General features: G+C 41.2%; 1 protein-coding gene across 8 annotated transcripts in view; it reads left to right on the top strand.

The window, feature by feature from the left end:
- Positions 1–1,451: 1,451 nt before the first annotated feature.
- The window catches only part of NSD3 (nuclear receptor binding SET domain protein 3), a 113,214-nt gene continuing 92,733 nt past the window's right edge, over positions 1,452–21,932 (top strand). For 2 of the 8 annotated variants that reach the window (XM_063610913.1, XM_063610912.1), the window contains exon 1: positions 1,456–2,580. The gene's annotated coding sequence lies outside the window, so the exon portion shown is untranslated. Of the gene's footprint in view, positions 2,581–2,673; positions 2,776–21,932 lie in introns of those variants that run through there. The other 6 variants (XM_063610911.1, XM_055295973.2, XM_055295976.2 and 3 more) reach the window with 6 other exon arrangements.

The raw sequence follows: 21,932 nt of genomic DNA, 5'->3' as shown, positions 1-21,932 counted from the left end.
AGTATTACTAACTGCATTTTGTAATGTTTTGCAGGAAAAGACTATGCATCTACTTCACAGAACTCCAATTTTAAACTCTTGCTGTCAGCATAGCTATTAGAAACAGGCTAATATAAGATCTCTGGGGACAATGTACTAGATTCTCCTCAAGGGAGAAACCCAGGTGCCGGGTCAAGGCAACAGTTTATCAACAAAGCAAGGAAGACACAGGAGGAAGAAAAAGAAGAATGGAGGTAGAAAGGCTCATAGAAAAAAAAAAAAAGACTAATTTAATCCCTCTTTCCTGGAGATAGAATTAAGCTAGACTTGGTGGCCCGCTTTGGCCATCTGTGTTTTAAAATGGCATATCATAAATAAGTATGCTTTTACTGATAGCTTTAACTTGTGGTACTACTTAAAGCATACGTTTAAAAATATTTAATGATTAATAGTAATGAGAACTTTTTTTTCTGAGACATAGCCTCGCTGTGTCGCCCAGGCTGGAGTGCAGTGGCGCGATCTCGGCTCACTGCAAGCTCCGCCTCCCGGGTTCACGCCATTCTCCTGCCTCAGCCTCCTGAGTAGCTGGGACTACAGGCGCCCGCCACCACGCCCGGCTAGTTTTTTGTATTTTAGTAGAGACGGGGTTTCACCGTCTTAGCCAGGATGGTCTCGATTTCCTGACCTCGTGATCCGCCTGCTTCGGCCTCCCAAAGGCGTGAGCCACCGCGCCCGGCCAATACTGATAATTCTCAGTATCATCCTTAGTAGTATTAACCGGGTTACGTTTAAAAAAAAAAAAAAAAAACCTAGTTCATAATTAGTACCCTTTTAAATAACTGATCTGTAGGAATCTTTTAATTTCCTTAAGTGACATTTAAAGATACAGATATCTAATTTCTTGTAATAGTACCAAAGACATCTAGCACTATAACGTCTACAGAGTATGTCTATCGGTAAAATGGCTTTATTCTCAGAACAGAGTATCGGTTTCCTCATTTACTTGCTGCCTGTGTTTCCTTTTTACGTTCACGTCTCTGTGCTGTAACCTTCCAAATCCTCATCACCAGGCCCCAGGAAATATCACCTGGTCGGCACACTCCTGCAGGGCTAGATCACTGTGCACACACTTAACCTTCCATTGTTTTCCATACGTTTCCTAAGATGCGGGGGGCTAGAGGATGACGGAGAGTTGCCTCCCGGTTCCTCCTCTCGTTCTTATCTGGGCCGTCTAGAACAAATGTCCCTCACGTCCCTCGATGCGAAAGTCTGGCCGCGAGCAGCCGCGGCCCCCGGCACGTGACGGTCACGGAGCCGTCGCGGTCCCCCGCGGCTGGGGGGCACCCGGGGATGCGGCGGGCGCTGACGTCGTCCTCCCGGTTACCCACAAGCCTCCGGGCCGCAGCAGAGCAGGAAGAGGCGCGCAGGGCCGGCGCCTGCCGGGGAGGTCGGGGCGCTCCCTCAGCGAGCCGGCGCCGCCGGCCGGGCCTCCCACTGCTTGCAACCAGGGGAGGGGGACCATCCGACAACTCAGCTGGGGCTGAGAGGGAGACCGACGCCAAGGCGGTCTTGCATCGCCCCCGGCTTTCCAGATGCAGACCATCCTGGAACGGGAGCCCTTTCCTGACAGCTGTAGGATGGGTGACGGCCCAGGGGTCGCCTGGACTGCTCCGCCCTCGCGCGGTCACCCACCGGGGACCGTGCGAGGGTCCCTTCTAACCCTTAGGAGCTAGAGAGCCGAGTCACCCTGAGGAGCGCCATATGGCGCTGGTTGCGCGCTGTTCTTTAATCAGCCTCACTGAACGTGCCGATCCCAGCTTTACCTCCCGGGCCCCACCTTTCCACGCCTCCTCCGGCTTCCCGGGGTGTTTTGTGTGTCACTCTCCCACGTATAGTCCCTCCCCGTCCCTCAGCCCTCTCGCCCGGTCTCCCTAGTCGTCCAGACGCTAGCGGCCGCGGGCGTTCCTGGTTCGCGCTCCCGCCCCCTCCGCCCCGCTGACTCGCCGCTTCCTCCGGAGCCCCAGCGTCCCGAATCCGGGACTGCATTTCCCGGCAAGCGCCGCGGCCCGCGGCCAATGAGGGGCTGAGGATTTGGCGGCGGCGGCGCCCCGAGAGTCGGGGTGGGGGGGCTTTGTGCGCGGCGGCGGCGGGAGAGGCGGCGGCGGCGGCGGCCAGCACGGAGGCGGAGGCCGAGGGCGCTGTGCACAGGTCGCCGCGGAGAGGCGTGCGAATTCCGAGCCGAGCCCCGAGGACCGTGCTACCCAGGCCCGGCTGCCAGCCGTAGGCTCCTCTCTGGCAGCAGCGGCGGCGCGGCGACCCCCGTCCCTCGGCCTCCCCTTCCCATCGCACCTCCCGAGCCTTCCTCTTCCCGCAGCACGCCCGGCCCGGCCCGGCCGTGGCCCTCCTCGGTGCCGGCCGCCATGGCAGAGGCGTCCGGCGCGGGGAAAATCTAGCTAGGGGATTTCATGCGGCCTAGCTCGGTTCCGCCTCCTCCCCGCGCGGCCCCAGTGGCTGCCCGCACCGCAGCCCCACTCCGGGCCTCCGTGTCTCTCCTGTGATCGCACTGACACGGCCGGGGGGTTAGAATGGAACAAACTGAAGGTAAAGTGCGTGTGTGTATGTGTGTGTGTGTGTGTGTGCGCGCGCGCGCGTGTGTAGTGCTAGGAAGAGCTGAGGAGGGAACGACGGGGAGGGGGCGACCTAGGGATGGAGCGCCAGACCCCAGGAGGAATGGAAGGGGAAGCGGGTGGCCTGAAAGGGCTCGAGGGGAGTCCTGACGGAGGAGCAGATGGCAAGGTGGGGGGTGTGGAGGGAATTGGGGGTGGGGCAGGGGAGGTGGGAGTGGGATCGGAGTCGGAGTGGCGCTGAGCTGGGAACTGGGAGAAGTGGGATGGGGGCGGGGATAAGGATGGATCGGGGAGGGGCAGGGAAAGGGGAGAAGAGTTGCATGGAGATTAGAGACCTGGGTGGACTGATAAATAGGGAGGTTTGGGGTTGGAGTGTGGGAACCTGAAGAGTCTGGGGGAAGGGGATAAATTTGTTGGAGAAATGGGGCATTTTGTGGGAATGAAGGGAGAAATGAGGAATAGAAGTGAAGGAAAAGGTGGATTAGGAAAAGGGATGAGGCAGGCTGCAATAGGAGAATGGGAAATAGACGCAGGAAACTGGAAGACAGGATTGGGCTAGGGAAGGAAATTAACTGAATGGTGACAGGGATGAGAACGATCGACTTAGCGTCAGAATGGGAGGAAAAGAAGGGGATGGAGGTCGTTAAAGTGTTAGGCAGGGAGGCCTTTTGTTCCTATATTTGTGTGTATTCTGTGCCTTTCTTTCAAGGCTAGAGAATAGAGAAGCTAGTGGTTATGGGATTGTGATTGTTGTGAAATGGGGAGGTGTGGGTTTTACTGTTTTGAGGGAGGAGGCGATGTGTTTGTGTTATGGAAAGGAGGCAGGGAGAGACATGGCCATAATTTGATGGTTTTGGGGAGGGAGTGAAGATTATTCCGATTTAAAGGGGGCAGGGGCAGCCATGTTTGCTGCCAGGCACTGCAGTGTAAATAAATTCCTTTTCCTCTCCGACATCAGTATGAATCTGGAAGGGGCCAGTTCAGACTGTTAGCCCCCTTTCTTTCTATTCACGAACTCTTTTCCCCTTACATCTTGGGTCATTTTAAATTATTCATAACCGCCAAAGGAGGTAGTGATGTTTTCCATCTTGTGTGTTTTTGCTGCTTTTCTCCCTCTCTTTACCCTCTTCCTTCTGGTTGCAAACAAGGTATGCTAATGAGCTGCAGTGTAAATTTAACCCTTTTAATCAATTTAAAACTAGATTTTTACTAGCTGAAGGAATCATTACTACGCTTACATATCAAACATGATCATGAAGTCTTTTACGTATGGAAAATTCGTTTGTTTCAGAAGCCTCAAGCAGTCAACATGTTTTCTGCAATTCTTTAAGTAAACAAGGAAATTGCATCGGTTATTTTACTTGGGCCTGTGCTCTTGGCAAAGCGCTGTGTCCGGGTGAAAGGGGTAGGAAACTCTGCTTGTGGTAGATTATCGGCTTGCTGTATTTTGAATGTTGAAAAATTAGAAATGTATGTATTTTTAAATAATATTTCTGATAGCTCTTGCTTATAGGTGATGAGCATGTTAAGAGTGATGAGTGTGTTAAGAATAGTATTTTCTTTTTTAAATAAACTCTCTTTCCCCCATCTCTTCTCTTTGCCTTCATGTAGCTAGCTCAATACAATCTCCAGATGCCAGTTCAGCACAGTGCAATGATCTATGAAGTAGGCATGCAGTTCTTAGAGTCTCATTGAGATGCCAGGGGTTTTTTTGTTGTTGTTTTGTTTGTTTGTTCGTTTTTTGATTGGAACTTCAGGTGACTCTCAGGAAACTACAGTAACTAATATATTCAACTATAACTACTTGTACAATTTGAAATAATTACTATTCTAAGGTTTAAATCCTGACAAATTTATAGTACATACATTGGTGTTAAGTACAGCCTATTTTATTTCATATTGAAGAGGATTAAATGTGTGTGTGTGACCTTTTGTTTTTATTATAGCAGTTGGAGTAATCCAAACTTTAACCTATCACATTGATACTGAAACTGTTCTCTAATACCAAGAAGGCCTGTTAACATTGTAATATGGTGGACTCAAACCAGTCGAACTACATTTAACCTACCTAAATGGCAACATCCTCTCAGTTGTTATATAGAAGCTTAGGATATATTCTTGGTTTGTTAGAAAAATGAAATTGAATGTTGTTAAAGTGGTACTTTGAGAGGGTGCTTTTAGTGTAAAAGCCAGATTTACAGCTTGGAGTATTTTAATTTGATAATATTCAGCCTGAATTTGTTTGAAATTCTGTGAGGAACAGTTGCATTAAAAAAAAAATTCAGCATGCTTTTTCTGGAATTTATTTTTATGGCAATTTCAGTTTTATATCTCCTACTTGATTGACATGTTATTTGTAATTAGCTGGTAAATTGTGTGCATGAGCTATCAGTGCTGTAAATTTTTAGGAAAATAAGCAATCATTAAATAGAAAAATTTGTGTTGAAAGCTTTCATTGCTTAAAAAAAAAAAGAAAAAGTTTATTTTTATGTATGCAGCATCCTTTAAAGATCAGGGTTCCTGCCCAGCTGTCATAAGTATCCTGGTTCCTTGCACAGGTATTCATATACAAAGAAGCCTACTCTTGTTAAATAACACTTAAAACCAATTAATATGTCCATCAGCCCACCTGTTACCTGTGTTGGCTTTTTTTTTTTTTTCCAAACCCTTAAATTAACAAATGCCCTCTCTTACACTGATCAGACTGAATGAGTTTTGGATAAAGGAAACTGTCTTTGAAATTGATGATTGTTGAGTGAACTGTCGAATCTGATTATAATGACAGCAGTTTCTGGAATTTACAATAATATTCATAATCCACTAATAGCTGCTCACAGTTGTCCTCACACTGTGCTATGCCGAGTGTCTCACATGCATGATTTCCTTTTATCCTCCTAACAGTTTTATGAAGTTAGTACTTTTTTTTTTTTGAGAGATGGAGTCTCACTCTTGTTGTCTAGGCTGAAGTGCAATGGTGCGATCTCAGTTCACTACAACCTCCACCTCCCAGGTTCAAGTGATTCTCCTGCCTTAGCCTCCTGAGTAGCTGGGATTACAGGCACATGCCACCATGCCCGACTAATTTTTGTGTTTTTTTTGTTTTTGTTTTTGTTTTGAGATGGAGTCTCGCTCTGTCGCCCAGGCTGGAGTGCAGTGGCATGATCTTGGCTCACTGCAAGCTCCGCCTCCCAGGTTCACACCGTTCTCCTGCCTCAGCCTCCGGAGTAGCTGGGACTACAGGCGCCTGCCACCACGCCCTGCTAATTTTTTGTATTTTTTAGTAGAGACAGGGTTTCACGGTGTTAACCAGGATGGTCTCGATCTCCTGACCTCGTGATCCACCCGCCTCGGCCTCCTAAAGTCCTGAGATTACAGGCGTGAGCCACCGTGCCCGGCCAATTTTTGTATTTTTTTTAGTAGAGACAGGGTTTCACCATGTTGGCCAGGCTGGTCTCAAACTCCTGACCTCGTGATCTGCCCACCTCGGCCTCCCAAAGTGCTGGAATTACAGGCATGAGCCAACACGCCTGGTCAAGATGGAGTTTGTTTGTTTGTTTGTTTTGACACGGAGTTTCGCTCTTGTTGCCCAGGTTGGAGTGTCTCAAAAAAAAAAAAAAAAGTTATTCACATATTCACATATCATAGAAGGCTAAGAAGTTAAAAAAATAAAGTTAGCATTCCTCTCCACTGATAACCACTTGAAGTTTCTTGTATGTCCTTCTGAAAAACTTCTATGCATGTATGTGTATATTTCTCTTAAAATATTTACAAATGGATCATACTATCTGCATTTTGCTTTTTTGTTTTTTTGTCTGTTTTTTGAGACAGTTTTGCTGTCCTTGCCCAGGCTGGAGTGCAGTGGCGCGATCGTGGCTCACTGCAACCTCCACCTCCCGGTTCAAGCGGTTCTCCTGCCTCAGTCTCCCGAGTAGCTGGGATTACAGGCATGCACCACCATGCCGGCTAATTTTTGTATTTTTAGTAGAGACGAGGTTTCTCAAAGTGCTGGGATTACAAGCGTGAGCCACCGCACCTGGCCACTTTTTCGTTTTAACAGCCTATCTGGGACATCTTTTTAAATTAGTACCTATGGATCCACGGCTGGGTGCAGTGGCTCACGCCTGTAATCCCAGCACTTTGGGAGGGAGGCTGAGGCAGGCGGATTGCTTGAGGTCAGGAGTTTGAGACCAGCCTGGCCAACAGGAGGAAACACCCATCTCTACTAAAAATACAAAAATTAGCCAGGTGTGGTGGCGGCGCCTGTAATCCCAGCTACTTGGAAGGCTGAGATGGGAGAATTGCCTGAACCCCGAGGGGGAAGCCGCAATAAACTGAGATTGCGCCACCGCACTCTAGCCTGAATGACAGAGTGAGATTCCGTCTCAGAAACAAAACAAGGCCAGGCATGGTGGCTCACGTCTGTAATTCCCGCACTTTGGGAGTCTGGGGCGGGCAGATCATTTGAGGTCAGGAGTTTGAGACCAGCTGGCCAGCATGGTGAAACCCCCGTCTCTACAAAAAATACATAAATTAGCCGCGCATGGTGGTGCGTGCCTGTAATCCCGGCTACTCTGGAGGCTGAGACAGGCCAATCGCTTGAACCCAGGAGGCGGAGGTTGCACTGAGCTGAGATTGTACCACTGTGCTCCAGCCTGGTAGACAAAGCGAGACTCCGTCTCAAAAACAAAACAAAACAAAAAACAGAAACAATAAAAATCAGTACAGATGGATCCACAGCTTTTTTTTTTAAAGAGTCTTGTTTCTTCCATTGTTTAAAACATTGATTAACTTTAGTTTGTTAGCAGGTTTTGCTATTATAAGTAAATAATAGTTGGTCCTGCATTAAGTTCCTAATAGCCTGTTAAATGGAAGAGAGACAGTACAACTACTTTATTTTACAAGAGAGAAAACTGAGGCCTATGGAAGTGAAGTCCGGGGCTTTTGTGACAAACCCGTTATTTGGTTCTTTACAGCACAACCTATTACTTCCTTAAAGTATTGGAGCTGCCTGGCCGGGCGCAGTGGCTCACGCCTGTAACCCCAGCACTTTGCGGGGCCAAGGCGGGTGGATCACCTGAGGTCAGGAGTTCAAGACCAACCTGGCCAACATGGTGAAACCCCGTCTCTACTAAAAATGCAAAAAATTAGCCGGGCCCGGTGGTGTGCGCCTGTAATCCCAGCTACTCTTGAGGCTGAAGCAGGAGAATCGCTTGAACCCGGGAGGCAGAGGTTGCAGTGAGCTGAGGTCGCGCCATTGCTCTCCAGCCTGGGCAATAAAAGCAAAACTTCGTCTCAAAAAAAAAAAAAAAAAGAAAGAAAGAATTAAAGCTGCCTATGAAAGCTCAAGGTGAGGGGGCAAACTTAAGGTTAAGTATATTTAGTATAAACAGTTAAAGGGGAGTAAGCTGCCGTGAGGCAAGAGATCTTGTATTTTTTCATATTTTATTCACCATGTTGTGAACATATATGCACAAAATATTTTTACATGCAAAAATGAATTGTGTCCAAGTTATCTTGAAGTGTGTGTTTTTGTATGAAGTGGATTTTAGTGGACTTTTTCTTGTTTTAATAAAATTATCAATAAAATAACAGTGAAATGAAAAAAATTAGAGGTCCATCATGGTCTTAGAAAAGGACCTGGAAAAAAAAGAGAGACATTGGTAAAAATTTTAAAGTGAGCTAAAAATCCCTATTTGAAAACAAGTTAAAAATCTTAGCAGGGACTGTTGATTACTTTGTTTATTTAAATTTTTTTTTTCTATCAAGAAGAAAATGGGTTACTTATTCATTGGGATCCTTTAAAACAAAAAGTCTTGTCTGTTGTAGACACTTAAGAAATTAAAATCGTTAAAGCTTTAAAAATGCTTAGAACTTGGCATCTGTCCATAAAATCTGTTTTTCAATGCAATTCTGTTTTTAGTTTTACTTTTTTTTAAAAAAGCAGTCTATTATTTTTTGAAAAAGCAACTAAGATAATTCATTTATTTGTTAATAAACATGTCCAGCATTTGAGTTTTTAAATGAATGGTGAACTTTATTTCTGCAGGCCAGTCTTTTTATAAATTATATTTATAAGTTAATAATAATACTTATATTTTTATTAATATTAATAAGGACAAATTTAAGAAATTGCTTATACTAACATTACCTAACCTTTTTTTTAAAAAGCTTACAGTTTTGTTTTCAGTTTTACTGTTGCTCTTAGTAAATATGTAACAAAGACTTTAAACACTTCTGTAGTATGTTGTACCTGCACTGTGTAGCATGAAAAGAAGGTAAAGGTATATTTTAAATTTTGTGGACTTAGAGAATGTTCAGTTTTTACCACATGGATGTGTTGTTACTCCTAAAGTACAACTTTTTTGATAAGATTTTGAATTTGAAAAAGCTCTTTGAAAAAGTATTCTTAGCTTGTTTTTTTAGATGTGGATCTTTATCGTCATTAACTGATCTACAGTGATAACTTTTTTCCCCTTCTAATATTTTATTACAAGGTTCTTTTTTTCCATCTACATTTAGGGCTACTTAGAGAAAGTGACTAGGAAAATGAAAATTGTTAATATTCATACTGTTTCAGTTTTAGCCATGTGTAGCATGGAAAGAAAACATGAATAATACCTTACATTTATTTGGCATCGTCTGAGGTAGTTGGTAGAATTCTCCCAGAATAACTTGGCTTTTTTAAAATGTGAAGTTTGAAAGCACAAGAATTATTATTATTTTTTTTTTTTAATTTTTTTTTTCGAGACGGAGTCTCCCTCTGTTGCCCAGGCTGGAGTGCAGGGGCACGATCTCGGCTCACTGCAAGCTCCGCCTCCCGGGTTCGCGCCATTCTCCTGCCTCAGCCTCCCGAGTAGCTGAGACTACAAGCGCCCCCCAGCACGCCCGGCTAATTTTTTGTATTTTTAGTAGAGATGGATTTTCACCGTGTTAGCCAGGATGGTCTCGATCTTCTGACCTCGTGATCCATCCACCTCGGCCTCACAAAGTCCTGGGATTACAGGCGTGAACCACTGCGCCCAGGCAAGAATTATTTAACTCAGTCTAAAGATGAGAAAATTAAGATTTCAGAGACCCCTTCAGGCCAAATAGACTGTCATGTTACGGAGAATAAAATTTTCAGATTTCAGTATAATTAACCTTTTCTCTTTTTTGTGAGACAGGGTCTGGCTCTGTTGCCTCTGCTGGACTCAAACTCTTGGGCTCAAGCAGTCTTCATGTCTCAGCTTCTCTAGTAGCTGGGACTACAGGCAGGTGCCACTGCGCCTGGCTCTGTATGATTACTTAAAACAAATTAAGAGTGTGTGTGTCCTGATTTTTCTTCATAGCTTATATTACCCACATCCTAATAGATAATTAAATATTAAGTAACAAGTATTTTTCTACTATAGATGTGCTTTTTCTTATTTTGGTGTAAGTTATATATATATTTCCTAAGATATATAGGAGGTTTATTTTTATTTTTTTATTTTTAGAGACAGGGTCTTGCTCTCTTGCCCAGGCTGGAGTGTAGTGGCCTGATCCTAGCTCATTGCAGTCTTGAACTCCTTGGATCAAGCAGTTCTTCTGGCCTCAGCCTCTGGAGTAGCTATGACTACACACATGTGCCACCCTGCCCAACTAATTTTTTTTTTTGAGACAGGGTCTTCCTCTACCACCTAGGCTGGAGTGCAGTGGCACAGTCATGGCTCACTGCAGCCTCAACTTCCCAGGATGAGGTGATCCTCCCACCTCAGCCTTCTGAGTAGCTGGGACTTACAGGCGTGTGCCACCACACCCAGCTAGTTTTGCTTTTTTTTTTTTGTAGAGACAGAGTTTTGCCAAGTTGCCCAGGCTGGTCTTGAGCTGCTGGGCTCAACCAATCCTCCCACCTCGTCCTCCCAAAGTGTCGGGATTATAGGCATGAGCCACTGTGCTGGTCCCCCTAGCTATTTTTAAAAATTTTTTTGTAGAGATGGAGTCTCACTTTGTTGCCTGGTTGGCCTTGAACACTTGGCCTCAAGTGATCCTTATAGGGAGGCATTTTAAATTTAAGAATGGGTAGCTTATTGGGATTTCATAGGTTAAAAAAATTAGTTTATCAAATTGATTTGAGATTAAGAAGATCATATGGAGATAAGCCTAGTGGCATTTGGGCCATAGCCAAGACAATATTGTGTCTATTGAATCTTATGTTATCTAATTTCTCTTAGCTGTGAAGGCTTAAGAAAGCTATATGTAAAAAACAAAAACTTTAAGAAATAGGCATTTTAAAGCCTTTTACGTTATGAAATGTGAAATATTAAAAAAGCATTTAAAACTTGAATGTACAGTATAAACAAATAATTAGGAAGTGAAAATATAAGAATTAGGTAGGTATGGTGGCACACGCCTGTAATCCCAGCTACTTGGGAGGCTAAGGCAGGAGAATCACTTGAACGATGGAGGCTGAGGTTGTAGAGAGCCGAGATTGCGCCACTGCACTCCAGCCTGAGCGACAAAGCAAGACTCTCCGTCTGAAAAAAAAAAAAGGAAGTGAACATCGGGTAACTATCACCCAGGTAATAAGTCCTTGAAGAAAAGCTGAAGAGACAACCTCATTGGTTTAGATGGTATTGCTTTGGTTTGAACCACCGCGCCCGGCTGGTGGTTTTTTTTTGTTTTTGTTTTTATAGTAGTAAGAACCTGAGGCTGGGCGCAGTGGCTCATGCCTGTAATCCCAGCACTTTGGGTGGCCGAGGCGGGCGGATCACCTGAGGTGAGGAGTTGGAGACCAGCCTGGCTAACATGGCGAAACCCCGTCTCTACTAAAACTACAAAAATTAGCCGGGTGTGGTGGCAGGCGCCTATAATACCAGCTACTCAGGAGGCTGAGCCAGGAGAATCGCTTGAACCCGGGAGGCGGAGGTTGCAGTGAGCTGAGATTGCGTCACTTCACTCCAGCCTGGGCGAAGGAGCGAAACTGTGTCTCAAAAAAAAAAAAAAGAACCTGAAGAATTCATAACCATGCGGGTTCAACGAATATAAAAACTGAATAACCAATTTTTAATTATTGCCAGAAGGGGTATCTGAACAATGTTTTTAAGGTAGCTTTCTAACATTTATTGTGTTTAGTGATTTGAAATCTCAGTACCTTACCAATGAATAACAAAAAATAATACTGAATCCTGTAAGAAAGTGCCATTTTATACAAAATGTTGTTTAGAGTTCATCCTTGTTGCACTTTTTGGTAAGATTCAATGATTAGGTTTTAAATTAACATGGAAACTCTAAAATGACTTACTTAGAAAATGTCTATTTGTCTATATTGTTAATTTCTTAGCTTAACTAAGAAGTTTCCAATACTTTCGCAGTATTGGAACCATTCAAAAAGTATTAACCTGAGAAGTAATCAGTGATGACAATCTGTGTTTGACCCTTCATCCTTGGTACTTCTTGAGTTTTAACTTTTCTGTAATTTGGCCAAGAGAACCAAATTTCTTTTGAAGCTGGAGAAACTGCATTATGCTTTCCTGGCCTTCAAGAATATTTTCTTAGGTATTTGGAAAGGTTAAGTGTTGATTTTTGAGGATTAGGGTAGCAGAAAAATTTGAATGCTTTTTTCCTGCCGAGTACCTGCTGAATACGGTCTATTTGCCTACAACTCTGCAATGTGAACTTTGAGAAAGGCATTTTTATAAATTAAAGCCTTTATTTGGTTATTATAATTTTGCCACTCTGGTCTCCTTTTGTATGATCTCTGCAAGATTCAAATGCATCAGAATATAGTATTTCATATTAGATTGTGGTGAGAAATTTCTTGCTTTATTGTATCCTTGAATTCTTTTCTGTAGTGCAATAGCATGTTATTCTTTTTTACTCCCACTGAAGGTTAAATATATTTCTTGCTAATTTTTCCCCTGCATGGGTGATAGCGATTTTAAATCTTGAACACGTATGTTTAGTTTTCCTAGATGTGGAAGTAAACATAATTTGATATTTTTAAAAAGATGAATCAGGTAATTTGGCTTTGTGTATGCAGTAGAGTTAATATGCTTTTATTCACCTCATGGTTTCTATGTCATTATCACCTGTTGGTTTTTATTTTTTAATGGAAAACTTGAACTTCTCCAAAGTGACTAGTTTTAGAATAACATTTATGTAAGGATTGTTTATACAAAGAAATTGAAAACCAGAAGGTATAAAGAAAATTAAAATTATCTAAAATTCTACTAGCTAGAAGTAACTACTATTAATATTTTGTTCTATATCCTTCCAATACTTTTTCATATGTATTTTTTTTACATAGTTGGAATTGTGCATCCATATTATTTTGTAGCATGTTTTATTATTTAATATATTATGAAATAAATGTTTGTGATTTAAAAAATCAATATAGAATTTCAATGTACAGGTGTGCTATTATCTGTTTACCATTCTGTGTTGAAGGTCTTTTAGGCAGCTTGCAATTTTGGGATATTGTAAGTTGATGGACATCCTTATACATTAAAAAATAATTATATGGCTGATTATTTCATTACAATAAATTCCTAGAAGTAGAATTACTTAAAAGATATAAACATTTTGAAAGCTTTTGATACATATTTCCAAACTGTTCTCTTGATTTTTTAAAATAATAGTTTTATTGAGATACAATACACATACCATAAAATTCATCCATTTAAAGTATACGGGCCGGACGCGGTGGCTCACGCTTGTAATCCCAGCACTTTGGGAGGCCGAGGAGGGCGGATCACAAGGTCAGGAGATCGAGACCACGGTGAAACCCCGTCTCTACTAAAAATACAAAAAAAATTAGCCGGGCGTGGTGGCGGGTGCCTGTAGTCCCAGCTACTCGGAGAGGCTGAGGCAGGAGAATGGCATGAACCCGGGAGGCGGAGCTTGCAATGAGCCGAGATTGCACCACTGCACTCCAACCTGGGTGACGGAGCGAGACTCCGTCTCAAAAAAAAAAAAAAATATACGATGCAGTGGCTTTTAGTATGTTGACAGGGTTGTATAACCATCACCACAATCAATTTTAGAACATTTCCAGAAAGGTTTGAACCATTTAAACCCAGCAATATTATAAAGTTTTGTTTTAAAAATAGCATTTATTCGTAACATTTAAAGTGTAGTACAGTATACAGGAACACAACAGCTTGTGTGATATATACTTTATATGCATTTGAGTGAGATTTTAGAAAGTCCTTCATGAGAAGATGATGCTTCTACATCCCATTTTAAGAAAACCTGACATATTAAGTTTAAGCTGATTAAACAAAATATGAGTTATTATAAAATTATTCTCCTGAGCCTGGGCAAGAGAGCGAGACTCCGTCTCAAAAAAAAAAAAAAAAAATTATTCTCCTGGACAGTCAGAATGTCTTTATTGAGAGAGTATTGTGTATGGTTTAAAATGTTTTTTTAAAAGTTCAAATTTGATTTAGAAACACTTTATTTTAGGAAACATCTGTGGAAAGTATGTTTTACCTATACAGTTAACTGTAGCAAACTTATCACCTTATAGAAAATATGGGTTTCTTTTTATTAAGAGAGGTTTGCTTTGTTCTAATTGACCTTCACCCCTGAAAGTTGTTCTTTTGTTATGTTTGCTTAAGCCATTTAACAAAACGTTTTTAAAAACTGGGTGGGCTGGCTGGGCGTGGTGGCTCACACCTGTAATCCCAGCACTTTGGGAGGCCGAGGTGGGTGGATCACTTGAGGTCAGGAGTCTGAGACCAGCCTGGTCAACATGGTGAAACCCTGTCTCTACTAAAAATACAAAAATTAGCCAGCGTTGTGGCGCACACCTGTAGTCCCAGCTACTCAGGAGGCTGAGGCAGGAGAGTCGCTTGAACCCAGAAGGCAGAGGTTGCAGTGAGCTGAGATTGTGCCACTGCACTCCAGCCTGGGCGACAGAGCGAGACTCTGTCTCAAAAAAAAAAAAAACAAAAACAAAAAACAAAACCGGGAGGGCAGTGAAGTATAGGGCAAGAGTCAAGGAGATCTGAGTTCCTATCCCCACTTCACTTTACCACTGAAGATCAGTGTTCTTATCTCTAAAAGTGCAAATGAAAATTATTCTTGGAGTTACAGGGATTCAAATTAGAAGTACTGGAGTGTGTGTAGAACTGTACCAGACACATAGTTGATAATGAATAACTTTTTTAATAGAAGAAAAATAGTGTACACAAAATGAACTAGTCTTTAGTCACATGTTTAATGGAAGAAGAACTGAACTCAATTGGCTAAACTCACTTTCATAGAAGTTAAAAGTTGAACATCAACTAATACCTGAAGAGAATTTTTGCCTAGGTTATATGAGTTTTTCTTAATTGGTAAGAGAATTCGTGCTGGTTCAAGTTTGAACATGAAGTTAACTTTCCAGTCCAATTTTACTTCCACTGTTTTATTACAACTCATGATGGCTAAAGCTTCACCAAAGCTTGGTGCTCTGATTAAACAAATAGGTGATGTGAAATTTGGATATATAGTATGAAATTCTGAATTTTCTAACTTTTATTGCTTATTTTGAAAACTACATGTTGAATACTAAAATACTACATGTTGAACCTAAAATACTAAAGCGATAAACAAACAAAACCCAAACTGGTCTTTATAGAAAAGATAAACTTAGTAAATTATTATTTAGATATAATAAATTGCTTAGTGCTTTAAAAACTACATATCATCTTTGGCATACATTCTCTTTTGCCTTTTTTTGGGGAATGGAGGATACAAGCTAAAAGAAAGTAAATTTGAATGCTTGCAAAATTTTAAGAACCAATCTCAAACCATTTTACCATAATTTAAAAGTTTGTCCAGGAAATAGGTAGGAAAATATGTGGATGAATTTGTTAGTTTACTAGATTTCATAGTGAATGGAACAAGATGACTGATGAAAGTTGTTTGTAGTAATTTTCATTGTGAGCAACTACCCTTGCTGTAAAGGATTGGAAAATAATGTAATTTCCTTCAAGTGGTAATACCACGTCTGTTGTTGCCAGGTGTGGTCAACAACAAAGCGAAGGCAGTTGAGGTTAAACTAGATAGATAAGGGAAACGGTGTTTTACTAGTAAGTTTTGTATCGGTAAAAGGTACTTCAATAGTAATGTGGTTTAGTCAGGAGAAAAATACGAACTACAAAGCAACCTAAAATGTTGTATAACTTAATGGAATCATAGTCAAGTGAAAACTGTATGATTGAATTTAGTGACAGGATTTATGGTTAAATGAAATACTTTTTTGTTGTTGTTGTTTTCTATTTTGTATTTTGTTAACCAAGTTCTACTTCACGCAGTTTACTTCCTAATTCAGGATATTTTAATGTCTTTAATCATCATCCTTCTCTAAACATCTTTCTCTAAATTTTTAGTGGAAAATTTAAAGTGAACACATTTCAGAAAATATTTGAGGTGACAACACTAAAGTTAAACAGATTATGGAGTAGCACAGTTATTCTTTACAGATAATTTGCTGCCTGGCACAGTGGCTCACACCTGTAATCCCAACACTTTGGGAGGCCGAGGCGAGTGGATCACCTGAGGTCAGGAGTTCAAGACCGGCCTGACTAACATGGTGTAACCCCCTTTAGCTGGGTGTGATGGCTCATGCCTGTAATCCCAGCTACTTGGGAAGCTGAGGCAGGAGAATCACTTGAACCCTGGAGGCGGAGGTTGCAGTGAGCTGAGATCGTGCCACTGCACTCCAGCCTGGGCAACAAGAGCAAAACTCTGTCTCAAAAAAAAAAAAAAAAAAAAAGATATTTTGCTCTATTAGTAGTTTAAACTCAGAAAAGTTAAAAAAAAGTTAAAAGAAAACATACAACTTCTCTAACACACCATGATTCCTTACTAGGATTTTGTAAAGAGAATTATGGTGGCCATGCTGATTTTACTCCCTAAAATCCTATTTATGTAGCTAAGTGTATTGGTTGTGAATTTCATGTAATTGTTTGATATTACAAATAATGGTCATCTTAAATAATGTTAAGGTGGTAGATAAGATTTAAAGTTGGTTTTTTATTAATTTTTTTTTTGAGACAGAGTCTCACTCTGTCACCCAGGCTGGAGTGCAGTGGCATAATCTCGGCTCACAGCAACCTCCACCTCCTGGGTTCAAGTGATTCTCCCTCCTCAGCCTCCCTAGTAGCTGGGACCACAGGCGTGCACCACCACACCCAACCAATTTTTGTATTTTTAGTAGAGACAAGGTTTCACCATGTTGGCCAGGCTGGTCTTGAACTCCTGACCTCAAGTGATCTGCCTGCCTTGGCCTCCCAAAGTGCTGGGATTACAGGCATGAGCCACCACACCTGGCCAAACGTTAGTATTTTAACCACATATAAATATATATATATATATTTATATTTATATATATATTCTTTTCAGAATGAAAACTCAAGCCCTACACTTATGTATTGATAATAGGAGGAATCACAGCTCATTTTCCCATTTTTCATGGTCATTTTATATATGTGGATCACCTGATCCAACCTTTCTTATGATGTTAAATGAAAACCCAAAGATACTGTCTGTCCTCAGAATTTATGCAGCTAAGTTAGAGGTAGAAGGAGACCTAAAATTCAAGTCTCATGACTCTAAGACCAATGTTAGAGTACATCCTTCTACTTTGTGGACATTTTGCTTGTCCCTAGGTATCTGAGTTTGTCTTACTCTGGCATAGATATCTATTTGCTGAACTTCCTCTTATGTGACTTCTTTCTAGCATCACAGTAATATTAACAGATTTCTTTAAAAATTTGTAATTCTTATTTTTTATAAGCTTTTAAAGGATGTTTTTGTTAAGGTAAAATTTGAAAAATAATGTAGATCAGCACTGTCTAATAGAATTTTCTGTGATGACAGAAATATTCTGTATCTGCACTGACCAATATGGTAACCTTAGCCACATGTTGATGTTGAATGCTTGAAATATGGCCAGTGTAACTGAGGAACTAAATTTTTAATGTAATTTAATTTCAACTTGTTTAAATTTAAATAGCTACATGTGGTTAGCCCAGAATTAGCTATTCTTAGTGAAGGGAAAGAAGTAGATATAGGCTGGGCGCGGTGGCTCACACCTGTAATCCCAGCACTTTGGGAGGCTGATGCGGGCGGATCATGAGGTCAAGAGATCAAGACCATCCTGGCCAACATGATGAAACCCCGTCTCTACCAAAAATACAAAAATTAGCCAGGTGTGGTGGCGGGCGCCTGTAGTCCTAGCTACTCGCAAGGCTGAGGCAGAGAATTGCTTGAACCCAGGAGGCAGAGGTTGCAAGTGAGCTGAGATCGTACCATTGCACTCCAGCCTGGCGACAGAGAGAGACTCCATCTCAAAAAAAAAAAAAAGAATTAAGTAGATGTGAACATAATTGTACATTCTTTGCCTTGTGATTACTATATTTGTGTGTTTTTGTGGGCTAGATGTTTAAAATCTCATTTTTCCAGTGTGTTTGCTATGTTAGATGGTAAATAAATTCTTCATGGGAAAGAAAGATAACTATAACTTATCAATAATAGTTGTTTGAAAGCTGGAATATTTTAAGTCTTTTAATCAGTGCAATTACTAGCAGACTATAGATTGCCGACCAACAAAATGATTTAAATACAGAATGCATTGCCTTCATTTCAGCATTTTTTTTTTTTTTTTTTTTTTTTTGAGACAGAGTCTCACACTATCACCCAGACTGAAGTGCAGAGGTGCGATCTTGGCCCACTGCAACCTTCGCCTCCCAGGTTCAAATGATTCTCATGCCTCAGCCTCCCAAGAGTTCCATTTCAGTATATTTTGGACCAGTTATGTTTACATAACACTTAAGATTTAAACTTTATACTACATGGAATGCTTGAGTAAACCATAATTTAAATCTTTTTACTATAGCTATAACTCAGAAGCCTCTGAAACAGAGTGAACTTCAAAGGAAATAAAAGATATTACCTGATGATCATCTTTTTCCTTGTCTTTTTCCAGCCTCTCTATATGACTGATTCCTGGTTTTGGTTTCATTAGTTTTTTTAATAAGAATCTAAGCCGGGTGCGGTGGCTCACGCCTGTAATCCCAGCACTTGAGGTCAGGATTTCGAGACCAGCCTGGCCAACATGGGGAAACCCCGTCTCTACTAAAAATACAAAAATTAGCCAGGCATGATGGCGGGCACCTGTAATTGCAGCTACTCTGGAGGCTGAGGCAAGAGAATCGCTTGAGCCTGGGAGGCAGAGGTTGCAGTGAGCTGAGATCGTGCCAGTGTACTCCAGCTTGGGTGACAGAGCGAGACTCTGTCTCCAAAGAAAAGAATCCAGCCCCCTGTCCCTGTATTGTATTACCCTGTTTTATAGTAGCATATCACTATCTGAAATTTCCTTGTTTATTTTAGCTCCATGAGACTAGAATCTTATTTCTCCAAGAAACTAGATCTTGGATTTCCCAAGATCTAGAACAGGGTCTGGTACATAGTTGGTGTTGTGTAGTGAACCACATCACAGACAAAAACAAAAATAGGACTCTACAAGGGGAAAGATATATAACATGGCACTTGGAGTCTGGGAATAGGCAAGGTGAGACTCAGCTTTTGCTTATCTTGGCAGTGTTGGTGTGGGTGATTCAAGCTGGTTAGTTTAATTTTGTATAGAAATGTTTCTCTGGGAACTCAATTAAAAACAAAACTTTTGTCCAGACATACGATATATACTAAATAAATTCTATCCGCCTTGTAGAGCTGGAAAAGGGAAACAAACATGAGAAAATATTTCCGTGGTCAGTTTTTGACTAGTCAGTCTCATTTATTTGGGAAAACAGAGGTTATGGGATTTACTCAAATGCCTGTTCTTGAGTAGTGTTTTAAAATGTGATTGAAAGTCTGTTTATTTAGGAAACTTGCACATTATTTATCTTTACAAAATAAATTTCCACCTAGTGGTTATTCTTTAGAAAAAATGTTGGATTAATATAATTCTTTGTGATGGCTATGAGGGGCTTTTCTTAAAACTGTGACTATTATATGTTTAAATTAACAAGACTTTAAAAAATGATTCTTACTATAGTGCTGTCTTTATTACTACAAGTTTTCTTTCTCCCTATATATTTTTATGAAAATCAGCCACAAAATTCAGTGTGGCCCAGAGATTTTGGTTGTCAGAAATTGAAAATCTTAAATAGGTGTTTTAGTAGTAAAAGGACCCATAGCATTTTATTATGTCATGCATAGTAGTGGCTTGACTGCCATTTTGTTATCTGTATCAGGTCTACCCCTAGAATGAGAGTAAACTCCAGAGCATAGAAAGCTGCGGCAGCTGTGCCAATGAAATGGGAGAAATCCTTTCCATTTCTTCTGCTTATGTGAGAGATGACAGTAACACCCTACCAGCAATTAAAATCTAATGGCTTTTCCTGGTTGTCCAGGGACAAATTGTAGGTCACATCATCATGCCTGTATCTATAGATAGAACTATTTATGTTGCAATGGGGCAAGACTTCTTTTGTTGTTGTTGTTTGAGACGGAGTCTTACTCTGTCACCCAGGCTGGAGTGCAGTGGCACGATCTTGGCTCACTGCAACCTCTACCTCCCAGGTTCAAGCGATCCTTCCCCCTCAGCCTCCTGAGTAGCTGGGACTACAGACGCGCACCACCATGCCTGGCTAATTTTTTTTTTTTGTATTTTTAGTAGACACGGGGTTTCACCAGGTTGGCCAGGCTGACCTCGAACTCCTGACCTCAAGTGATCCGCCCACCTTGGCCTCGCAAAGTGCTGGGATTACAGGCATGAGCCACCGCGCCTAGCCTAAGACTTCTTTTTTAAGTGATATTTCTATTTTGGGTACCCCAAATCTTAGGTTAATGAATCTAAGGAGTCCCCTCCTTCTGTTTATAGGGATGCTCCTGAAACTGAAGACAACCAAGTGAGTGGAAAGGCTTTCAGAAAAACCCTTGTTGCTGCTGTAACAAATTACAACAAACTTAATGGCTTAAAACGACACAGATTTATTCTTTTACATTTCTTGATGTCTGACATGGGACTAAAATCAAGGTGTCGGCGGCAGAGCTGCGTTCCTTCTGGAGACTCTAGGAGAGAAACTGTTACCTTGATTTATCTAGCTGTTTCCTTCCTTTTTTTTTTTTTCTTGAGATGGAGTCTCACTCTGTTACCCAGGCTAGAGTGCAGGTGCAATCTCAGCTCATGGCAACCTCTGCCTCCCAGGTTCAAGTGATTCTCCTGCCTCAGCCTTCAGAGTAGCTGGGACTACAGGCACGCGCCACCATGCCCAGCTAATTTTTGTATTTTTAGTAGACAGAGTCTCACCATGTTGGCCAGGCTGCTCTCAAAGTCCTGACCTCAAGTGAGCCCCCGCCTCTGCCTCCCAAAGTGCTGGGATTACAGGCATAAGCCACCATGTCCGGCCCTCTTCCTCCATTTTCAAAGTCAGCAGTCTTCAAATCTCTCTCTGACTCTGATCCTTCCCACCAAAAGGATGATAAGGATCATTGTGATTATGTTGGGTCCACCTCAATAGTATAGGATAATCTCTCCATTGCAGCATTGTGTTTGCTGCCATTCCTGTGTTCATTTAGCAGCTTTCTTCCTTCACATACTAGGGGATGGGGATACAGCAGTGAGCAAGATGTAGAAGTACGCAGTACCTTCGTTAACACGGAAGTAGTTTTGTTTTGTTTTTCTTTCCATGACTGAAGGCACTGCTACACTTCACTTTGGAAACTAAAGATAAATCTGAACTTCATTTATCAGCGCACATTTGGCAATTCTCTGAGCACTGAAGTTACTCAAAGACACCTAAATATCTCATGACATTCCAAAATAAATTGATTTTATGTTGAGCACAGGTTTTGTATTAGTCTATAAATGATACAAAAAAGGAAGTCTTTTTAGAGTTTCAGATTCTCATCATGTGTTATGTTCTACAGTGATGATGTTGTGACAGTTTCTCTTATTCTGTTCATAGTGAATGTAGGTTTTGTATACTGATACAAAAGACAAAGCTTCATGTCATAATATCCCCACTGTTTAGGAAAATATGAATCACAATATGTTGTCAATTGTTTATATATGCTTGTAGAATTATTATTAGATTCATGGTAGAGCACATCATATTTAATGTGGTTATGTAAATGTTTAAAGTTTCTTGGAAAAAAATTCTTGTCAAGTTGTGATTCTTTTGGATGATGTATTTACACTCTGTATTTTCAGCACTTAATAACATATCTAATTTTAATTTTCTAATGAAAAGATTACTTGCTAAAATTAAAAAATTACATACTAAACTTTTTAAAAAGTTTAAAAATAATTGGGGCAAAATTTTTTTGTGTTTTCCTCTGAGTGATGTTACATTTATGAGGCCTCTCTTA

This window comes from Symphalangus syndactylus, chromosome 10, assembly GCF_028878055.3.
Source record: "Symphalangus syndactylus isolate Jambi chromosome 10, NHGRI_mSymSyn1-v2.1_pri, whole genome shotgun sequence".
NCBI lineage: Eukaryota > Metazoa > Chordata > Mammalia > Primates > Hylobatidae > Symphalangus > Symphalangus syndactylus.
Note: the sequence above shows the minus strand (reverse complement) of the source record. Positions and strands in the feature narration are given on the sequence as shown.